General features: G+C 48.4%; 1 protein-coding gene across 2 annotated transcripts in view; it reads left to right on the top strand.

Annotated features, from left to right (window-relative positions):
* The first annotated feature begins 10,218 nt into the window (after window positions 1–10,218).
* LOC123368127 (probable G-protein coupled receptor 152) overlaps window positions 10,219–16,416 on the top strand; it is a 32,339-nt gene continuing 26,141 nt past the window's right edge. The window contains exons 1-3 of one of the 2 annotated variants that reach the window (XR_006578698.1): window positions 10,219–10,382; window positions 10,944–11,029; window positions 11,675–14,401. The gene's annotated coding sequence lies outside the window, so the exon portion shown is untranslated. Of the gene's footprint in view, window positions 10,383–10,943; window positions 11,030–11,674; window positions 14,402–16,416 lie in introns of those variants that run through there. The other variant, XM_045012661.1, reaches the window with a different exon arrangement.

A 16,416-nucleotide genomic window follows, 5' to 3' on the forward strand; every position in this document is an offset into this window, starting at 1 on the left:
ACATCAGCCATAGTGGCTGAGCCCGGCATCGTTAAGGGTCCCCTTCCCATTCCCCAGATTCCTGAGCCAGACCGAGAGGGGCCGCCTTCCAATGGCCCACCTACTGGGGCTCGGGATCCTGCCTTTGCCCCCCTCCCCAATTCTGTTCCTGATCCCTGCCCTGACCCTACTCCTGAACCCTGCCCTGTCTTTGATGCCAGCCCCGTCCTTATTCCCTCCACCTCCCGTGATGCCAATGCCGCCCCTGGGCCTGACTCCTTTCATATCCCACAGGATACCTCCCAGGGAGCGGCCTTTGTATTTCCCTGTCCCAACCCACCAGGGGCTGCTGTTTTCCCTCCACCGCCCCCTGTTGAACTGGGGAGCGGGGCAGGCAACGTGGCGTCAGACCATTGGATGCCACGTCGGGGGTCTGCCCCCTGCCTGCCCACTTTGGTGGGCCACAGGGCTGTGACAGGGGCCCCGCTGGGGGACAGTCGTGGATCTTTAACCCCGCCCCCACATACGCTGAGAGAGGAGCTGCGGGAGTTCCCAGAGGACATCCGTGGCTCCCGTAACAAGGTCCACCTTGCGCTCCAGTGGTGGGGGGATTTCCATCAGATCCTCCAGGTCGCGAGGGCCCTCATGGGGGAGGGTAAGAGGACTGGGAAGCAGGCCGCCGCGGCCTACCAGCAGGTCCACCTCTTCCATGACTCTTTACTCACCTACAGGGTAGGTCATGGGTTGCTGCGTGGCCCGATGGAGTCCGTGGGCGTGTCTGCTGGCGAGGATCCTCCCCAGCCCTCCTCATGGCACCGATCATCTTTGCAACATTAAACACCCGGGGCTATAGCCAGGTGCTCTCCTTCCTTCGAGAGGGGGTGTACTCTGTCGTCTTCCTGCAGGAGACCCATACGGATCCGGCCGCTGAAGCTAGCTGGCGGCTGGAGTGGGGGGACAGGGTCTACTTTAGCCACCTCTCGGTTCGCACGGCTGGAGTGGCAACCCTGTTCTCCCCCGACCTATGGCCCGAGGTGCTGGGGGTCGCCGAGGAGCATGGAGGAGCTTGTGGTCAATCTTGTCAACATTTATGCCCCGACATCGGGCCCGGAGAGGTTGCATTTTTATCAGCAGGTGTCAGCCTTCCTCTGCTCCTTCGATCCTCGCGAGTGCCTGGTCCTGGGCGGGGACTTTAACACCATCCTCAAGGAACGGGACCGCTCAGGGACCGAGCAGTGCCTGGCCACTGCAAATGTCCTCCAGGAGATCGTCGAACGTCACTCCCTGGTGGACGTCTGGCACGACCACCACCCAGACGACATCTCGACGTTCACCTTCGTCTGGGTGGAGGCCCATCGGTCATGCCACTCCTGGCTGGACCGCATCTACTTGTCACGTCTCCACCTTTCAGGGGCACACTCCTCCAGCATTCAGCTGGTCCCTTTCTTGGATCACCACCTTGCCACCGTGACGGCCTCTCTCTGCGCGGAGAGGCCGGGGCCGGCCTATTGGCACTTTAATAATAGTTTGCTGGAGGATGCGGGCTTCGTGGCGTCCTTCCGGGAGTTCTGGCTAGCCTGGCGAGGGCAGAGGCGAGCCTTTCCCTCAGCGCGGCGGTGGTGGGACCTGGGGAAGGTGCGTGCCCGGCTCTTCTGCTGCGACCTACACCCGGGGCGCCAGCCGACAGAGGGATGCGGCAATAGAGCAGTTGGAACGGGAGGTCTTAGAGCTGGAGAGGCGTCTGGCCGCCAGCCCCGAGGATCCATCCCTCTGCGGAGCGTGCCGGGAGAAGCAGGAGGAGCTCCGGGCCCTCGAGGACCATTGAGCCTGGGGCGCCTTTGTTCGATCCCGCATCCGCCTCCTTCAGGAGATGGATCGCGGCTCCTGCTTCTTCTACACCCTGGAGAAAAAGAGGGGGGCCAAGAAGCACGTCACCTGCCTCCTGGCGGAGGACGGCACCCCCCTCACGGATCCGGCGGAGATGTGCGGGAGGGCCAGGGCCTTCTACGTGACTCTTTTCTCCCCGGATCCGACTGATCCTAATGCTTGCAGTGTGCTCTGGGACGGACTCCCGATGGTCAGCGTGGGCGACTGGGACAGGCTAGAGCTGCCTCTCACTCTGGCCAAGTTCTCGGAAGCCCTCCATCGCATGCCCACCAATAAATCTCCGGGCATGGATGGGCTGACCGTGGAGTTCTACCGCGTGTTCTGGGATGTCCTCGGCCCAGACCTAATCACCGTCTGGGCCGAGTCTTTGCAGGGCAGGGTCCTCCCTCTTTCGTGCAGGCAAGCCATGCTCGCCTTATTGCCGAAGAAAGGGGACCTCCGCGACTTACGGAATTGGCATCCCATCTCGCTCCTCAGCACAGACTACAAAGTCATAGCAAAGGCCATCTCGCTGCAGCTAAGGTCCGTGCTGGCGGACGTGGTCCACTCAGACCAGACCTACACCGTCCCAGGCCACACAATATTCGATAACCTGTATCTGGTCTGGGATCTCCTGGAACTAGGGTGTACGGATGGTCTGTCATTCACCCTCTTGTCCCTGGATCAGGAGAAGGCATTTGACAGGGTGGACCATGGGTATCTCCTGAGCACTCTGTGAGAATTTGGCCCAGTTTGTGGGTTTTTTCCAGGTGCTGTAAGCTTCCGCAGAGCGTCTGGTCAGGCTCAACTGGACCCTGACTGAGCCGGTCAGCTTCAGGTGAGGAGTGCGGAAGGTGTGTCCCCTCTCGGGACAGCTGTACGCTCTGGCGATCGAGCCTTTCCTCTGTCTCCAGCGTCAGAGGCTGACAGGGTTGGTGCTCCGAGAGCCGGAGCTGTGGCTGGTCCTGTCGGCGTACACCGACGATGTGCTCCTTGTGGTCCAGGACCCAGGCGACTTGGTGCGGGTGGAGGCTTGCCAGGCCATTTACTCGGCAGCCTCCTCCACCCGAGTCAACTGGGTCAAGAGCTCTGGCCTGGTGGTCGGGGACAAGTGGCAGGCGAGCTCCCTCCCACCTGCGCTTCAGGCCATCCAGTGGAGTGCAGATCCACTGCTCTATCTCCGCATTTGCCTTTCTGCCACGCATCCATCTCCGCTGGAGAACTGGCATGGCTTAGAGGGCAGGGTGATGGAGCAGCTCCAGAAATGGACAGGACTACTCCTGTGCCTCTCCCTCCGAGGGAGGGCACTAGTGTTCAATCAACTAGTCCTGTCCATGCTCTGGTACCGGCTCTATTCCCTGGTCCTGGCCCTGGATTTCCAGGCCAACCTCTGGAAGTCGGTTCTGGAGTTCTTTTGGCCAGGAGTGCACTGGGTCTCTGCAGGTGTCCTCCACCTGCCCCTGGAGGAAGGAGGGCAGGGCCTGAAGTGCTTACACACTTCTGCCTCCAGGCAGAAGCTTCTGTATGCTGCAGGTAGTCCGGCATGGAGAGTACCAGCGCACGCCTTCCTGTGCCGCTTCCGAGGGCTCCGATACGACCGGCAGCTCCTTTATCTCCATCTGAGAGGTCTTCCGCAAAACCTCTCCGGGCTGCCGGTCTTCTACCAAGACCTCCTCCGGACCTGGAAGCTGTTTTCAACAACCAGGTCTGTGGCAGCAGCTGTGGGGGCTGATCTCCTCACAGAGCCCCTGCTACACAACCCCCAGCTCAGTGTGTAGGTGGCAGAGTCCCCCGCTGTGCACCAGAGGTTGGTTCTAGCAAAAGTCACCAGGGTCAGAGACCTCCTGGACTATGACTGGGAAGACTGGCTGGATCCCCTGACGCTCATTCAGTGCATAGGGCTCTCCAGACCTCATACTTCCCAGCACGTACTTCAGGACGTGAAGGCCGCTTTGTCGCCCGCTGCTCGGGCCTATCTCGACCAGGTCCTGCGAGAGGGCACGTCCCGCCCACCCTCCACCCCAGGCCCTCCAGACCTTTTCATCGGGTCCCTGCCCCATGGACCCAACCGGCCCCCCCTCCCTTTCACTGTGAGCCCGCTGCACAATTTGCAGCCAGTTCGGTTCCAGACCACGCCAAGGAAATATTTGTACACGCTCATGCTCCACACTCTTCACTTCCTCACCCTCTCGTCCCGCCCTGACACGAAGTGGCGGGACCTCCTGCCACCTCTCGGGGGTGAGGAGCCCCCGTGGTCCAGCCTATACTCCACCCTGGTTCCGAGGCCAGCCATGGATATCAATTGGTGGCTCCTTCATAGGGCCATGAGCACGGGCGGGTACTTGGCATGGTTTACCTCCGTCCCAGACACCTGCCCCTTCTGCTGCATGAGGGAGACCATGGCACACGTTTACCCAGAGTGTGCCAGGTTACAGCCCCTATTCCGGCTCCTCTTAGATATATTATTACATTTTTGGTTGCACTTTTCCCCTCACTTGTTCATCTATGCACTCACCATCCGTGGCCCTATTAAGTCACGGGACCTCCTTGTCAACCTCCTCCTAGCTCTGGCCAAAATGTCCATCTACAAAACCTGGGAGAGGAGATTGGCCGGTGGGATTTCCTGCAACTATGGGGCCTATTTCCACTCCTCCATCCGTTCACGCATCCGGGCAGAGTTCCTCTGGGCAGTGTCCGCTGGCTCCCTTGAAGCCTTCAATGAGCAGTGGGCGCTGTCTGGGGTTCTCTGCTCGGTGTCCCCGTCAGGTTCCCTTCGTTTAACCCTGTGACCTCACTCCCGTTCCTGTTATTTCATTAGTTATCCCCTGGAATTATTTGGTATCACAGACCTGTGGATCCTCCCCTTAGGCTGGGGGGAGGTCCTTTAGCAGTGGGTGGGCTTTGCCCGCCTACTCCCTGGATACCAACAGGACTACTCTGCTGTTCCCAACTGGCCTAGGTCTGTCACAATATAAACAAGCGTATCATATTTAACAAATTCTACCTTTTCCACTGATCATTTACATCGCCTATCCAGTATAAGATTCATTGCAATTTTGTGATATTGGTATCGATAATATTATAAATGGTCACCCATATTCCATACAGTGTCACACAGACATCTCACAATTATATTAATCACCAGGGTGTCCCTGGCTTCCCTAAAAGACCTTACTCACTACACTTTTATAAGTACAATGATATTGTAGGCAACCAGTTGATTCAATTGCTTATTCTTTGAGGTTTAGATCCCCGCTGGGGGTGTATCGACCCTGATTGTCACTTATTGTCGTGATAGCTGGAGACAACAGAAGCCACTGCCCAAGGCAATCAACCACCAGAACTGAATTAAGATGTGTGGTTGGAAGAGTTTCCGTGTCTCGATTGACGGCAAATGCAGGGGCTAAGAGATTGCTTGGCAAATTCTGTGAGAGGTTGTTGCCTGATTTAGGAAGTTAATAATATTAATTTGGCTAGTATGGGTTTTCAGCTTGCCAATCTGTTTGATCAGAAGATGATAAGGTTCCTGTCCTCGGGGGTATGACAGGAAATTCACACTGAGACAGATATAGCCTTAAAGACTTTTTATTAAGATAAAGGACATAGTAATTAAATGGTAAAATAATCAGAGTTAGCAGTAATACAATTGTAACTTTGTATTTAAAAGATACATGTTGTATTATATGTTACAAAGCTTTGATTAATATACCAGACTCTTTCTTGATAACCTGGTGGTGAGAGACACAGGACCAGCCTCGCCTCTGGACGTTCAGGTTCCTTAATTCTTGAGTGAGAGGTGCAAAGCTTAGAAGAAGCTAGCGCTAAGAACTATCAAAGCTAACTTAGCGTTTACTTAACTAACTTAAACTAACTAACAAACTTAAAATTAAAACCCAATAAACAAAACTAAGAACAAAACCTTAGGGAAACTAAGCTTTGCCTAGTCCCCTTGGAACTTAGAAAGCTCTAAGGAAAACAAGCAAAGCCTCTCTAGCAAGGCCCTCTTTTATAGGGCACAGGTGTTTGAACCCTCCTTTTATGCCCAAACTTCATTGCTTACCCACAAAAATGTTAGGGTACACTAATTCCATAGGCTAGTATGTTTGTATGTATTGATGACATGTACATACATATTAATGACATTAGAATATACACACTTTTTTTGTTTGTTTTCGGTTCTTTCCTTGTGGTGTGCATGTTAAGTTTGAGGGTACAGACTTACAACCCCCCTATGCCATTCTACCATTATCTTTTTATCTAGGTGAAAGTTCCCAGACGTGTGTGTGTTGACTTTGCTATCTGGGTGAAAGGTCCCAGACATAGATATGCTAACTTTGCCTTAGCTCAGCATACAAGATGTGGCCTGTAGGTGCCTTGCATTACAGCTGAACTTACTTTAATATAAATCTATAAACCTATTACAATAAACTAAATACTTTAATTATAAGAAAAGATATAGATATAGAGCTATGCAAGCAAGCGGGTTAATCCTATAGGCTACATGCCCCCCTTTGACAGCGTGGCTTGCAACAATGAACCCCATCACATAGGTGTGGATGTAGGTGGTTAAGTATCTGTGGGGACAGTTTTAATGCCATTTTTCCTCAGTTGGGGTGGACGAAGGGTATTATAAAGATGGTATTCTGGACCCTGCCACATTTCTGGTGTGGGCACCATGTATACATATTTATTTTTCTCAACATTTGGTGCCCGTCTAGGTCTCAGCTTGGGCATTTTGGATTTATACTGCAGGCATCCTAAAACAAAGAAATTAATTATTTGCAATTCCTTGGATAAAAACCCATTCTTTTAATCCAGAATTCTCCCCGGGAGTTGTTGCAGGCTCATTACCCTCATTTATTAACTGGGCAATAGTTTGTTTGGCTTTGTCCATATCTTTAGTAATTTGTATGAGGTGGGTCTAATTACAAGCCAATGACGACTTTAACTGTAACCGTAGTCAGGGAACGTAGACAAGAAAGGTGAGTGTACTTTGGATAGTTAAATCCTGATAGGCTGGGTCATACTGGATAATGGTGATGTTTTCAAAAGTGGTATAGGGGAAATAGCTTGATTCCCTAACAAAGTAGGTTGCTTCGGAGTAAAACAAAAATTTGGTTCTGTCACAGGACACTCCAAGGGACATACTGGTACCTTTTTTGATTGCTAACCATGCAAAATTGGCTATTTCCAGCATAGGTCACCCTTTCCATCAGAGTCTTCCACTTGGTCAGCCTTATCAGGCATGACGATGATGAATTCTATCATTTTTTTCCCCTGCATTTCACACAGAACCGTGTCTGTCTCAAACATGTTACACCTACAGATATACTCAGGCCCTTTTTCAGAGCAACAGGCCATCTGTGGTACTTTTCACATCTGAGTTGGTGTGAGATAGACCACCAAGGGAGGTGCATTAATGCGTTCCCTATAGATGTTGCCTTTGAGGTGACCTATAGAATGGACAGCTACCAATTGTCTGTACACACATTTTTGTCTGGGTCAAATACGGGTAACAAGACTGTGAATGAGACATAGAAGGATAGTGCCATCCTATAATCTTTAGAAAGAGAACAACCGTCTCGGCTGGGGTGAGGTATCACAGATACCATCTCTCTCATAGCATCCACTGATAAATGCTGGCATGAATCCAAATGTGAATCGTTTCTTTTCCAGCCTTTGAAAACATTTGAGACAGTACCTACCAACTTAACAGTTGCTCATCTTTAATTAAGTTAGGAACCTTTCCCAATCTTCAGGATCGTAATGTATCAGTGATTGCATTTACAATATATTCCCCATATCTCTGCATATCATCTTTTTTTCTAAATGTTGATCCCTGTGCTGATTGTTTAAAGCAATTAGCTGATTAATTTTACATTGGGTCTCATTAAATACTTGGGTTATGTTATGCATATTATAAACAGTAAATCGCTCTTCCTGTGACAATCCCTTTATTTCCTGTAACATTGGATTGACCACTCGGTTGGCTTCCTCTTGTAACACATAATTTATGTTTGCGAATTTTACAAATATCTGCATGGTTCCAAATTGACACTCCTTAACCAAATAGTCCTATTAGGGATCCTAAACTTCCAAGAAGATTCAAGCTACACTTTCTCCTAGAGGTATGTGGTTTATGGATTTCATTATCCATTCCCAACAGAACAATATTTTGCAGTTGTTGTTGATAGGCTGCAATTCTAACCACAAGTTGTACTGAGGAAAAAAAGAAGCCACTTTGGTATGCTGACAAAAGCTAAATTTTTCTAGATACCAATTAGACAACTTTAACACTACAGGAATAAGCATAAACTGAACTTGATTAATCACTTCCCCTATTATGGGCATTGTTGTGAGACCACTAGCAGGTTCTGGGTTTATCCTTGGACAAGTTACATCATTTGGTATTGGATTGTCATAATTGTAGTCAATAATTGGATTCCGAACCTTAAGTTTAAATGTTACATTTAGTACATATTTTTTGCTTCCTGATTTGATTTGAAAAGCAGCTATAATGAGCACTTTATATTGTCCTTTATCCTTTATATATGGTTAACCTCCCCTCCGTTATTAGATTATTACAAATGGCTTTGTTTCTCCAAGTTCCATAAGGTATTTCGTGTCTTAGGGAAGTTGAATTTGTTGGTGACGAGGTATAGGTTTTACCAGTAGCGTAGCCAGGTTCTAACATCAGGGGGAGCGAACACATAAAAAAAGGTGCCACCCGACATATCAAATTACTAATTACATCCACTCCCTCCCACTTCCTGCCCCCCCTCAGAACCCCCAACACCCCCCGCTCCTTGTCCCCGGACTGCCTCCTCCTGGGACCCCTGCCCCTAACTGCCCCCCAGAACCCCACCCCTTGCCTAAGCCTACCTGCTCTTTGTCCCCTGACTGCCCCCTCCTGAGACCCCCCCCACCTTAACTGCCCCCCTAGGACTCTACAACCTATCTGTCCCCTGACTGCCCTGACCCTTATCCCACAGCCCTGCCCCCAGACAGACCGCCAGGACTCCCACACCTATCCAACCACTCCCCGCCCCCTGACAGGACCCCCCAATATACACCAAGACACATCCCATAATCCAAAGTGTGTGGGGGGGGGCGAGGGACCAAGCACAGATCCTGCCATTGAGGGTACATGAGTAGCTGCTTCTGCCCTAGCAGCTGGCTTTAGTGTTTAGCCAGAAGCCTTTGCGAGCAGGCCGAGGGATACTGCTATCAAAGGGAGCACTTGATTTTAGAGTCTGATCCAAACAGACCTAGCAGAGAACACAACAATAATAGCGTTGCCTCTGCCATCCCAGCACAGAGCCCATGAACAAGAGAGGCAGAGACGTGCTTAATACAGTGCATGGGGTGGGGAGGGAGTACAGACAAAGGGATGGGGCATGGAGAAAAACGGAGAGACGGAGAAAGTGAGGAAGGAGGAGAAGCCAGGAGGCTGTGTCTCTGGAGGGAAGGCCTGGGGGAGGGGCGTTCAGATGCAGCATGTTAATGAGACCCTTGCAAATACAAGGGGAAGAAGCAGGGGAGGGATTGCAGAGAACAAGCGGGGCTACTCACTCAGTCTCCCCTGTGGGGCCCTGTGGCATTGGGTAGCAGGGCCCAAGAAATAAAAATCTCTTAACCACACAGAATTGTTAACTGCTCCCAACTCCTTTTGTGCCATGGCTGCAAGCTTAGAAGAGCTTAAGCTGTGAGATGCATAAACTGCCTCAATACATATCTCTTGTCCAGTGCCTCAAGCAGGTTTGCAGTGTATGACCCAGGTGAAAAGCCCAGCAGAGAAAGCTTGCAACTTTCCCAGCTCTTTCAGCAGTGTTTTAGGCCTTTAAATCACTCAGGCTGCATCTTCCAAATAAAATGCATTAATAATACAGCTCAGGCAAGCAGGCTGGGTGCCACGCAGGCTGCCCGGGCCAGCTGATAGTACTTCACACTGAAGGCTGCTTTTATAAGCTTGTGTTTTGCTGTTGGAAAGAGGCCCAGACTGCCTCCCATCTAACCCCCCTTGCTCCCTGACTGCCCCAGCCCCTCTCCATGCCCCCAGAAAGTCCCCCCTGAATCATCCAACCCTCCTCCTGCTCCCTGACTGGCCCCCAGGACTCCCCTTACCACCACGCAGCTCCAGCCCCTGGCTGCCTCTGGAGCCAAAGTTGAACACGCTGCCAGCACACAGCCCCTCCCCCGCAGCGTGCTGAGGCGGGGGGGGGGGGTCTGGCTGCTGGAGGCCCAATGGGAGTGGCTCAATCAGGCCCAGGTGGCCAATCAGCAGTGTCGTACTCTGCAGGCGGGGGGAGGGGAGAGGGGGAAATCCGGGACCTTTCTCCCTTATTACAAATTCCTACTAAGGCACCACTTTGGGGGAATGTGCTCAGTGGGGGAGCGGCGCCCCCTCCTCCCCACTCTCCCCCTAGCTATGCTCCTGGATTTTACATCCTCCCCTCTTTGAGTGGTCATCTAAGCACCAAATCTTTTTCCAGCCACTGGATGGCAACGAGATTACTCCAACCAATTGATATTCAAAGGTGACATCTTCCCCTCTAATTTCCTTAACCTGGTGGATAGGACTGTGGATACATTTTGGGTTGAGTATAATAGTCCATCCCTTTTGTGTCAGTATGTTCTGTTTTACATGCTCAGGCAACTGAGCACAACTGTGTCATCTGGTTTCATGGGGTTGTAACAGTTTAGTCCCAGATTTGTGATTTTGGCTCAGTCTTACTCTTAGAGCAATGATGGGGCGGGGGTAGTACATCAGAAATATCAATGTTCATTTTATGGTTGCAATTTGCTGGACTCCAACTGTTGCAATTCTGTTGGATGCTGTTCATTTAAGTCCTGAGGAGGAAGTTGCTCCTGCGACCTAAATGATCGATACAGCTTTAACTGATTAGCATGGTAGATTCTGTCTCTATTACGCTTGCCTCCTATTATTCTAATCTTATACACTGCTGAACTGAGTTTATCGATGACCCAGAAGGGTCCAGCCCATCGGTTACACAGTTCATGGTCTGGTGCTTTATATGATAACAGCATTACTTGGTCTTTAACCTCCCAAGTATTCTCTCTCTGATTTTTTTTCAAAGTAAGCCTTTGCCTTTCATCTGGATTTCCCCAATTTAGCTGCTACCTGCAAGTGGACCTGATTTAAATGTTCTTGCAGATTCTGCAGGTAGGTATCCATTTTTATTTCCTCTAATTGAGTGCCACCGGTGTGCCAAATTAAGTGTTTCAGTAATCGCATTGTTCGGCCTGTTATTACTTTAAAGTGTGTTTTATTAGTAGATGCAGCCAGTGTCGCTCTCAATGCCATTAAAATTAAAGGCATGAGTGTCCCAGTTATGCCCATTGGCATCTACCAGTTTCCTCAACATTACTTTTATAGTCCGATTGGTTCATTCCACCATCCCAGATGATTGTGGTCTGTATGGGATGTGTAGTCTCTGCAGGACTCCCATTAATTTAAGGCAGTCCCTAAAGAACTGTCCAGTGAAGTGTGATTCCTGGTCCGATTTTAACTTTGTAGGGATCCCCCATCGAGAGAAGACTTACTCTACTAGGACCTTGGTGGTGGCTTTTGCAACATTGGCCTTAAGAGGAAATGCCTCTACCCACTTTGAAAAACGATCGACAGCCACTAACAGGTATTGGTTACCTCTTTGAGTCCTTGGCAAAGGACCTAAAAAATCAATCTGCAAAGCCATCCAAGGACCTTCATGCACCTGAGATTTTAATGATGCATTTCTTTTGGATGGAGTTGGATTGGCCTGAGCACATACCAGACAGTTATTACAATATTGTTGCACATTTATCCTAGGAAGTGGCCACCATTCCACAGATGCAAGATGCTGGACAGTTTTGTCCAGTCCCTGGTGTCCTCCTGTAGGAGTGTCATGAACCATGCACATCATTTCCCTCCGTAAGTGAGCTGGAACTACCCACACAGGGAAAGAACCTCCTGTATACATGAGAACTCCATTCACTACCTGCAAATGCTGCTCATATCTTCTGTACAAAGGACCCACTGTTAGCAACCCTTCTTCTGCCTTGGAAAGCTTTTGGATTACTTTTACTGTGTCTTTATTTGATTTTTGCATTTCTTTTAAATGCGGTATGTCAGCCTGTACAACTTTAGTTGTGGCAATAGGGCATTTGGGTAGTAACAAAATATTTCTGATTTTTTTTTTCCAGAATCCCCTGATTGGGCTCCTTTTGGGGCTAATTTATCAGCCTTCCCATTTTTTGTAGCATAGGGTTCTAATTTCCAGTGAGCTTTTATTTTTTTAACTTTACTTGGCCACCCAGGGACAGTGATTGTTACTGCTAACCAGTGGATGTATTTCACCAGCGATGCATACCTAATAGGTGAGCCATTAGAAGATGTGAACCTAGTTGTCTCCCAACATGGTAGAAACTCTGTAAGAGAATTGCATACCCATGCAGAGTCTGAAAACAGACAGATACTTTGGTATGTGGCAGTGATGGAGACCTGCACACAGTACTCCAATTCACAAGCCACTGCTGCTAAATCAGCATATTGAGCTGAATGTGAAATGCATGAATATCCCTTTTCCCAAGGCTCTCCTTTCTCCTCAGAAGGAACTGCATAGATTCCAAACGCGATATAAGGTTTGTCTTGATGGTAATAACTAGAACAGTCAACAAAGAAATGATACCTCTTAACAAAATCTATCTCCTGGATCAATGGTCGGAAAAGCTTTTGTTTTTCCTCCCCCCTTAGATCCAATTGATCAAGATTGGGACACACATGTGGCTCCCTTGGTACAGTAGGGCAGTTGGTAACAAAGATAATGTCCTAAAAGGTTTTACTGCAATATCTTTTCCTTGTATCAGCAATGCCCTATTGGCTAGGCGAGCATTTGAGACTTGCCCATCTTTTACCCTGTTGGACAGTAAGAACTGAAGGGGAGTGTGCGATGAGTGTAATATGATCGGCTGAGGCCAATTAGAAAAGTGTTGTATGGCCCAACTGGTTGCCAATAGGTACTTTTCATAATTGTCATACTTAAGTTCAATTGATGACATTAAACGTGAGGCATAGGCCACAGGTCTGATTTTCCCATGTCTGTCTTGTGAAGCCACAGCCGCTAACTCATTAACACTCACCACTACCTCCAGATGATAGGGTGTCTCAGGATTTGGAGTGATCAACACTGGAGCCTTGACAATGGCCTGTTTCAGTTGGGATACTGCTTCCATGTGTTGCACATTCCATTTCCATTGGACACTCTTCTTTAACAGTTGGTACAAGGGACCTGCAATAGAAGCAAAATTGGGAATGAAATCCCTATGGTACCCAGTTAAACCCAAAAAGGATTTTAAAGCCGTTGGGTCCCGTGATAAAGGCAATGTTTGGATTTCATCCACTTTCTGTTGCGCCGGGGTTCTACCCCATTTTGTCAGGGTGAGGCCCAAGAAAGAGACACTGTTGGCCATTAGCTGTGCCTTGGCTGGATTGCATTTTAGCCGTGCTTCCTTTAGGATCTGCAGGAGCTCGTTAAACCTTTCCAGATGCTCCTTCTTGGTCCGTGTTGCCAAACAAATGTCAGAAACAGAACAGTTGGTTTAGAAAATTGCGATAGTACCCGCCTCATTTGCGCATGGAATAAAACTGGAGAATTTTTAAACTGGGGGTAAACGTGTCCAGGAATATTGGACCCCCTGGAAACTAAATGCAAAACGGTACTGTGAAATGCGGGCCAATGGTAATGTCCAAAAGCTGTTACTGATGTCAAGGACAGTAAACCATGTGGCCTCTGGATCAAAGGACTTGATTACATCTGGCATCTTGGCCACTGTAGGGGCACAAATGGGTGTGACTTGATTCAGGAATCTGTAATTAATCGTGAGATGCCAAGAACCATTTGGTTTCTTCACAGGCCAAATAGGGGAATTAGAAGTGGAAGTACATCTAGTAGTACTCCCTATGTCAATAAAGACTTGATAGTCTTTCCTATGTATGGGTTCGCATGGTCTGGGTAAGGATATTGTTTTTGGGCTGATATATTTCCTCCTTCCACAACAATAGTGACTGCCATACATTCACAATCATGTTTGTGTTTAGCAAAGGCATCCGCATGCTTGCGAAGTAGAGCCTGTAACTCAGGCTGGGCTGTATGATTAGCCACTATTTTGTTCAAATCATACCGCTCAGGTTCAGAGTCCTCCACTGGAGACACCATGCCACACTCAGGTATGATTACTTGTGAGTCATCCTTTGCCTGTTCTACAGTAAGACACAACAATTGGTTAACCAAATCAAGAACACATTCCTGTTTGTATAATAAATCAGTTTCCAATAGGCAATTCCTTGGGTCTGCTAATTTCATTAACGCAAAGGTATGAACCTTTCTTAGGTGACCTATCTGTACTTCAGTGGGTTTAGAAAGTGTGGTAACAACCTGATTGCTTGCAAAAGTTGAAAGTGTTTTTGTACGCCCTGATGACAGAGAAGAGGATCTAGGAGCCTTGACATGGATAATACTAATTGCTGCTCCAGATTTTATAATAAAATTCCTGTGGCGGCCTCCTACCACTGCAGATACTGTGGGTCTCCCACTTGCATCCCTGCCTAAAGGGGCTATGATTAAACTTGGGGTCGGTTGGCGTCATGCTGAGTAATTTGTAGAGTATGCAGACAAATAATCTACAGGTTCTCCTTCTCTCTCTTTGGAGGCAGCCAACTCTGGAGGAGGAGAGGCTGTCCATCGAAGAGAAGGAAATGGGTCTACGGAGGCCACCGGACAGTTTGAGGGTGCTGGGCCTTGGCCCTCCATCATTAGTTCATTCACGCGTGCTTAGAGTTTCCGGATATTCTGTTGTTGAGCTTTAAGTGTCTGCTGCACTATCTTAAACATTATTACAACTGAGTCCTCATCTCTGTGGGGAGGTGCTGACTTTGATCTCTGCAGGCGTGAACTATTCTGGGCAGCATCTGAAAAGAAAGGAACACAGGCCCAGGCCCCTACATGGGGTCCAAATGCATGACCCTGTCGAGGGGCACGCCCACTCAAAGGTCCAGATCTCATTTGTATGTTGATTCTTTGGGATCGAGAGAACCCTTTTTTTTTCTTTATTGGGGTATTGGTTTTCATAACCATTTGTCCCCATAACGAGTGGCACTGGGGATGATACTGGGAAACTGCAGTGTCTAAGGGGATTGCTTGTGGGACTTGTGGTTAGCCAGTGGAGTCTTCTTTGTCTGGCTGGTTTGGTTTGCCTTAGAGGTGGAAAAACCCCAGCCTTGGGCTGTAACTGCCCTGTTTTAAGCAATTTGTCCTGAATTGGCACTCTCAGTTGGGTCCTGCCAGAACTGCATTGTTACAGTGGCATAGTCAGAAATCAGATCTTACTCACCAATCACGCTGTTGCCAATCCTTTAGAATCTAAAATCTAAAGTTTTATTCATAAAAGGAAAAGATATATATGAGAGCTAGAATTGGTTAAATGGAATCAATTACATACAGTAATGCCAAAGTTCTTGGTTCAGGCTTGTAGCAGTGATAGAATAAACTGCAGGTTCAAATCAAGTCTCTGGAGTACATCCCCAGCTGGGATGGGTCATTCAGTCCTTTGTGTAGAGCTTCCATTTGTAGCAAAGTCCCTCCAGAGGTAAGAAGCAGGATTGAAGACAAGATGGAGATGAGGCATCAGCCTTTTCTAGTCTTTTCCAGGTGTAAGAACACCTTTGTTCTTACTGTGGAAAATTACAGCAAAATGGAGTCTGGAGTCACATGGGGAAGTTCCTGCATACTTTGCTGAGTTATAAGGCATATCTGCCTTCTCTCAATGGGTCAGTTGTGTAGCTGATGGTCCTTAATGGGACATCAAGCAGGCTAGGCAGAGCTAACACCAACTTGTCTGGGATGTTACCAAGAAGCATAGCATAAGTTTGAAATACAGACAGGATATAGCCAATATTTATAACTTCAACTACAAAAATGACACATGCATACAGACAGCATAATCATAACCAGCAACCTATAACCTGGTCTTAGACATCTCATTTGACCCTCTTTATACAAGATTTGGTGCCACTACAGGACTTTGGTTGCAACCATGTTCTATATGGTCCCAGATTATGTCAATAACGTCACATATGCCTGTTAACCTTTTCCTGTAAATGGGGAAGAGTTATTGACCACCAAACTAATGTATGGTGGCTCATATGTTTCCTCTTTCATGTGACTGTGCCATGCTGCACTTAACCGCAGGTGAAACTGATGTGGGGACTCATTAGGTCTCTGCTTTAAGTTAGATAGGATGGACACTCCAGCTTGCTGATTATGTTTCAATAGGGCTACTGTGTATTTAAAAGATCTCTCTCCTACCCTAAACTCAGGTGGCAAAGTACTCCATAATGCTTGATTTACTGTGAATTGTAAGATTTTAATCCAATCTTCCCTTGGTAAACCAAACACTTTTGCTGTTTTTTGTACACGTTGTGCATGCATTGCAACCAAAGAATTCTCCATCATCCCTACTTGCTTAGCTACCAGATCTAGGGTCTTAATATCTGTAACAACTGCTACAGGTCAA

The sequence above is a fragment of the Mauremys mutica genome, chromosome 4, assembly GCF_020497125.1.
Source record: "Mauremys mutica isolate MM-2020 ecotype Southern chromosome 4, ASM2049712v1, whole genome shotgun sequence".
In the NCBI taxonomy this organism is placed as follows: Eukaryota; Metazoa; Chordata; order Testudines; family Geoemydidae; genus Mauremys; species Mauremys mutica.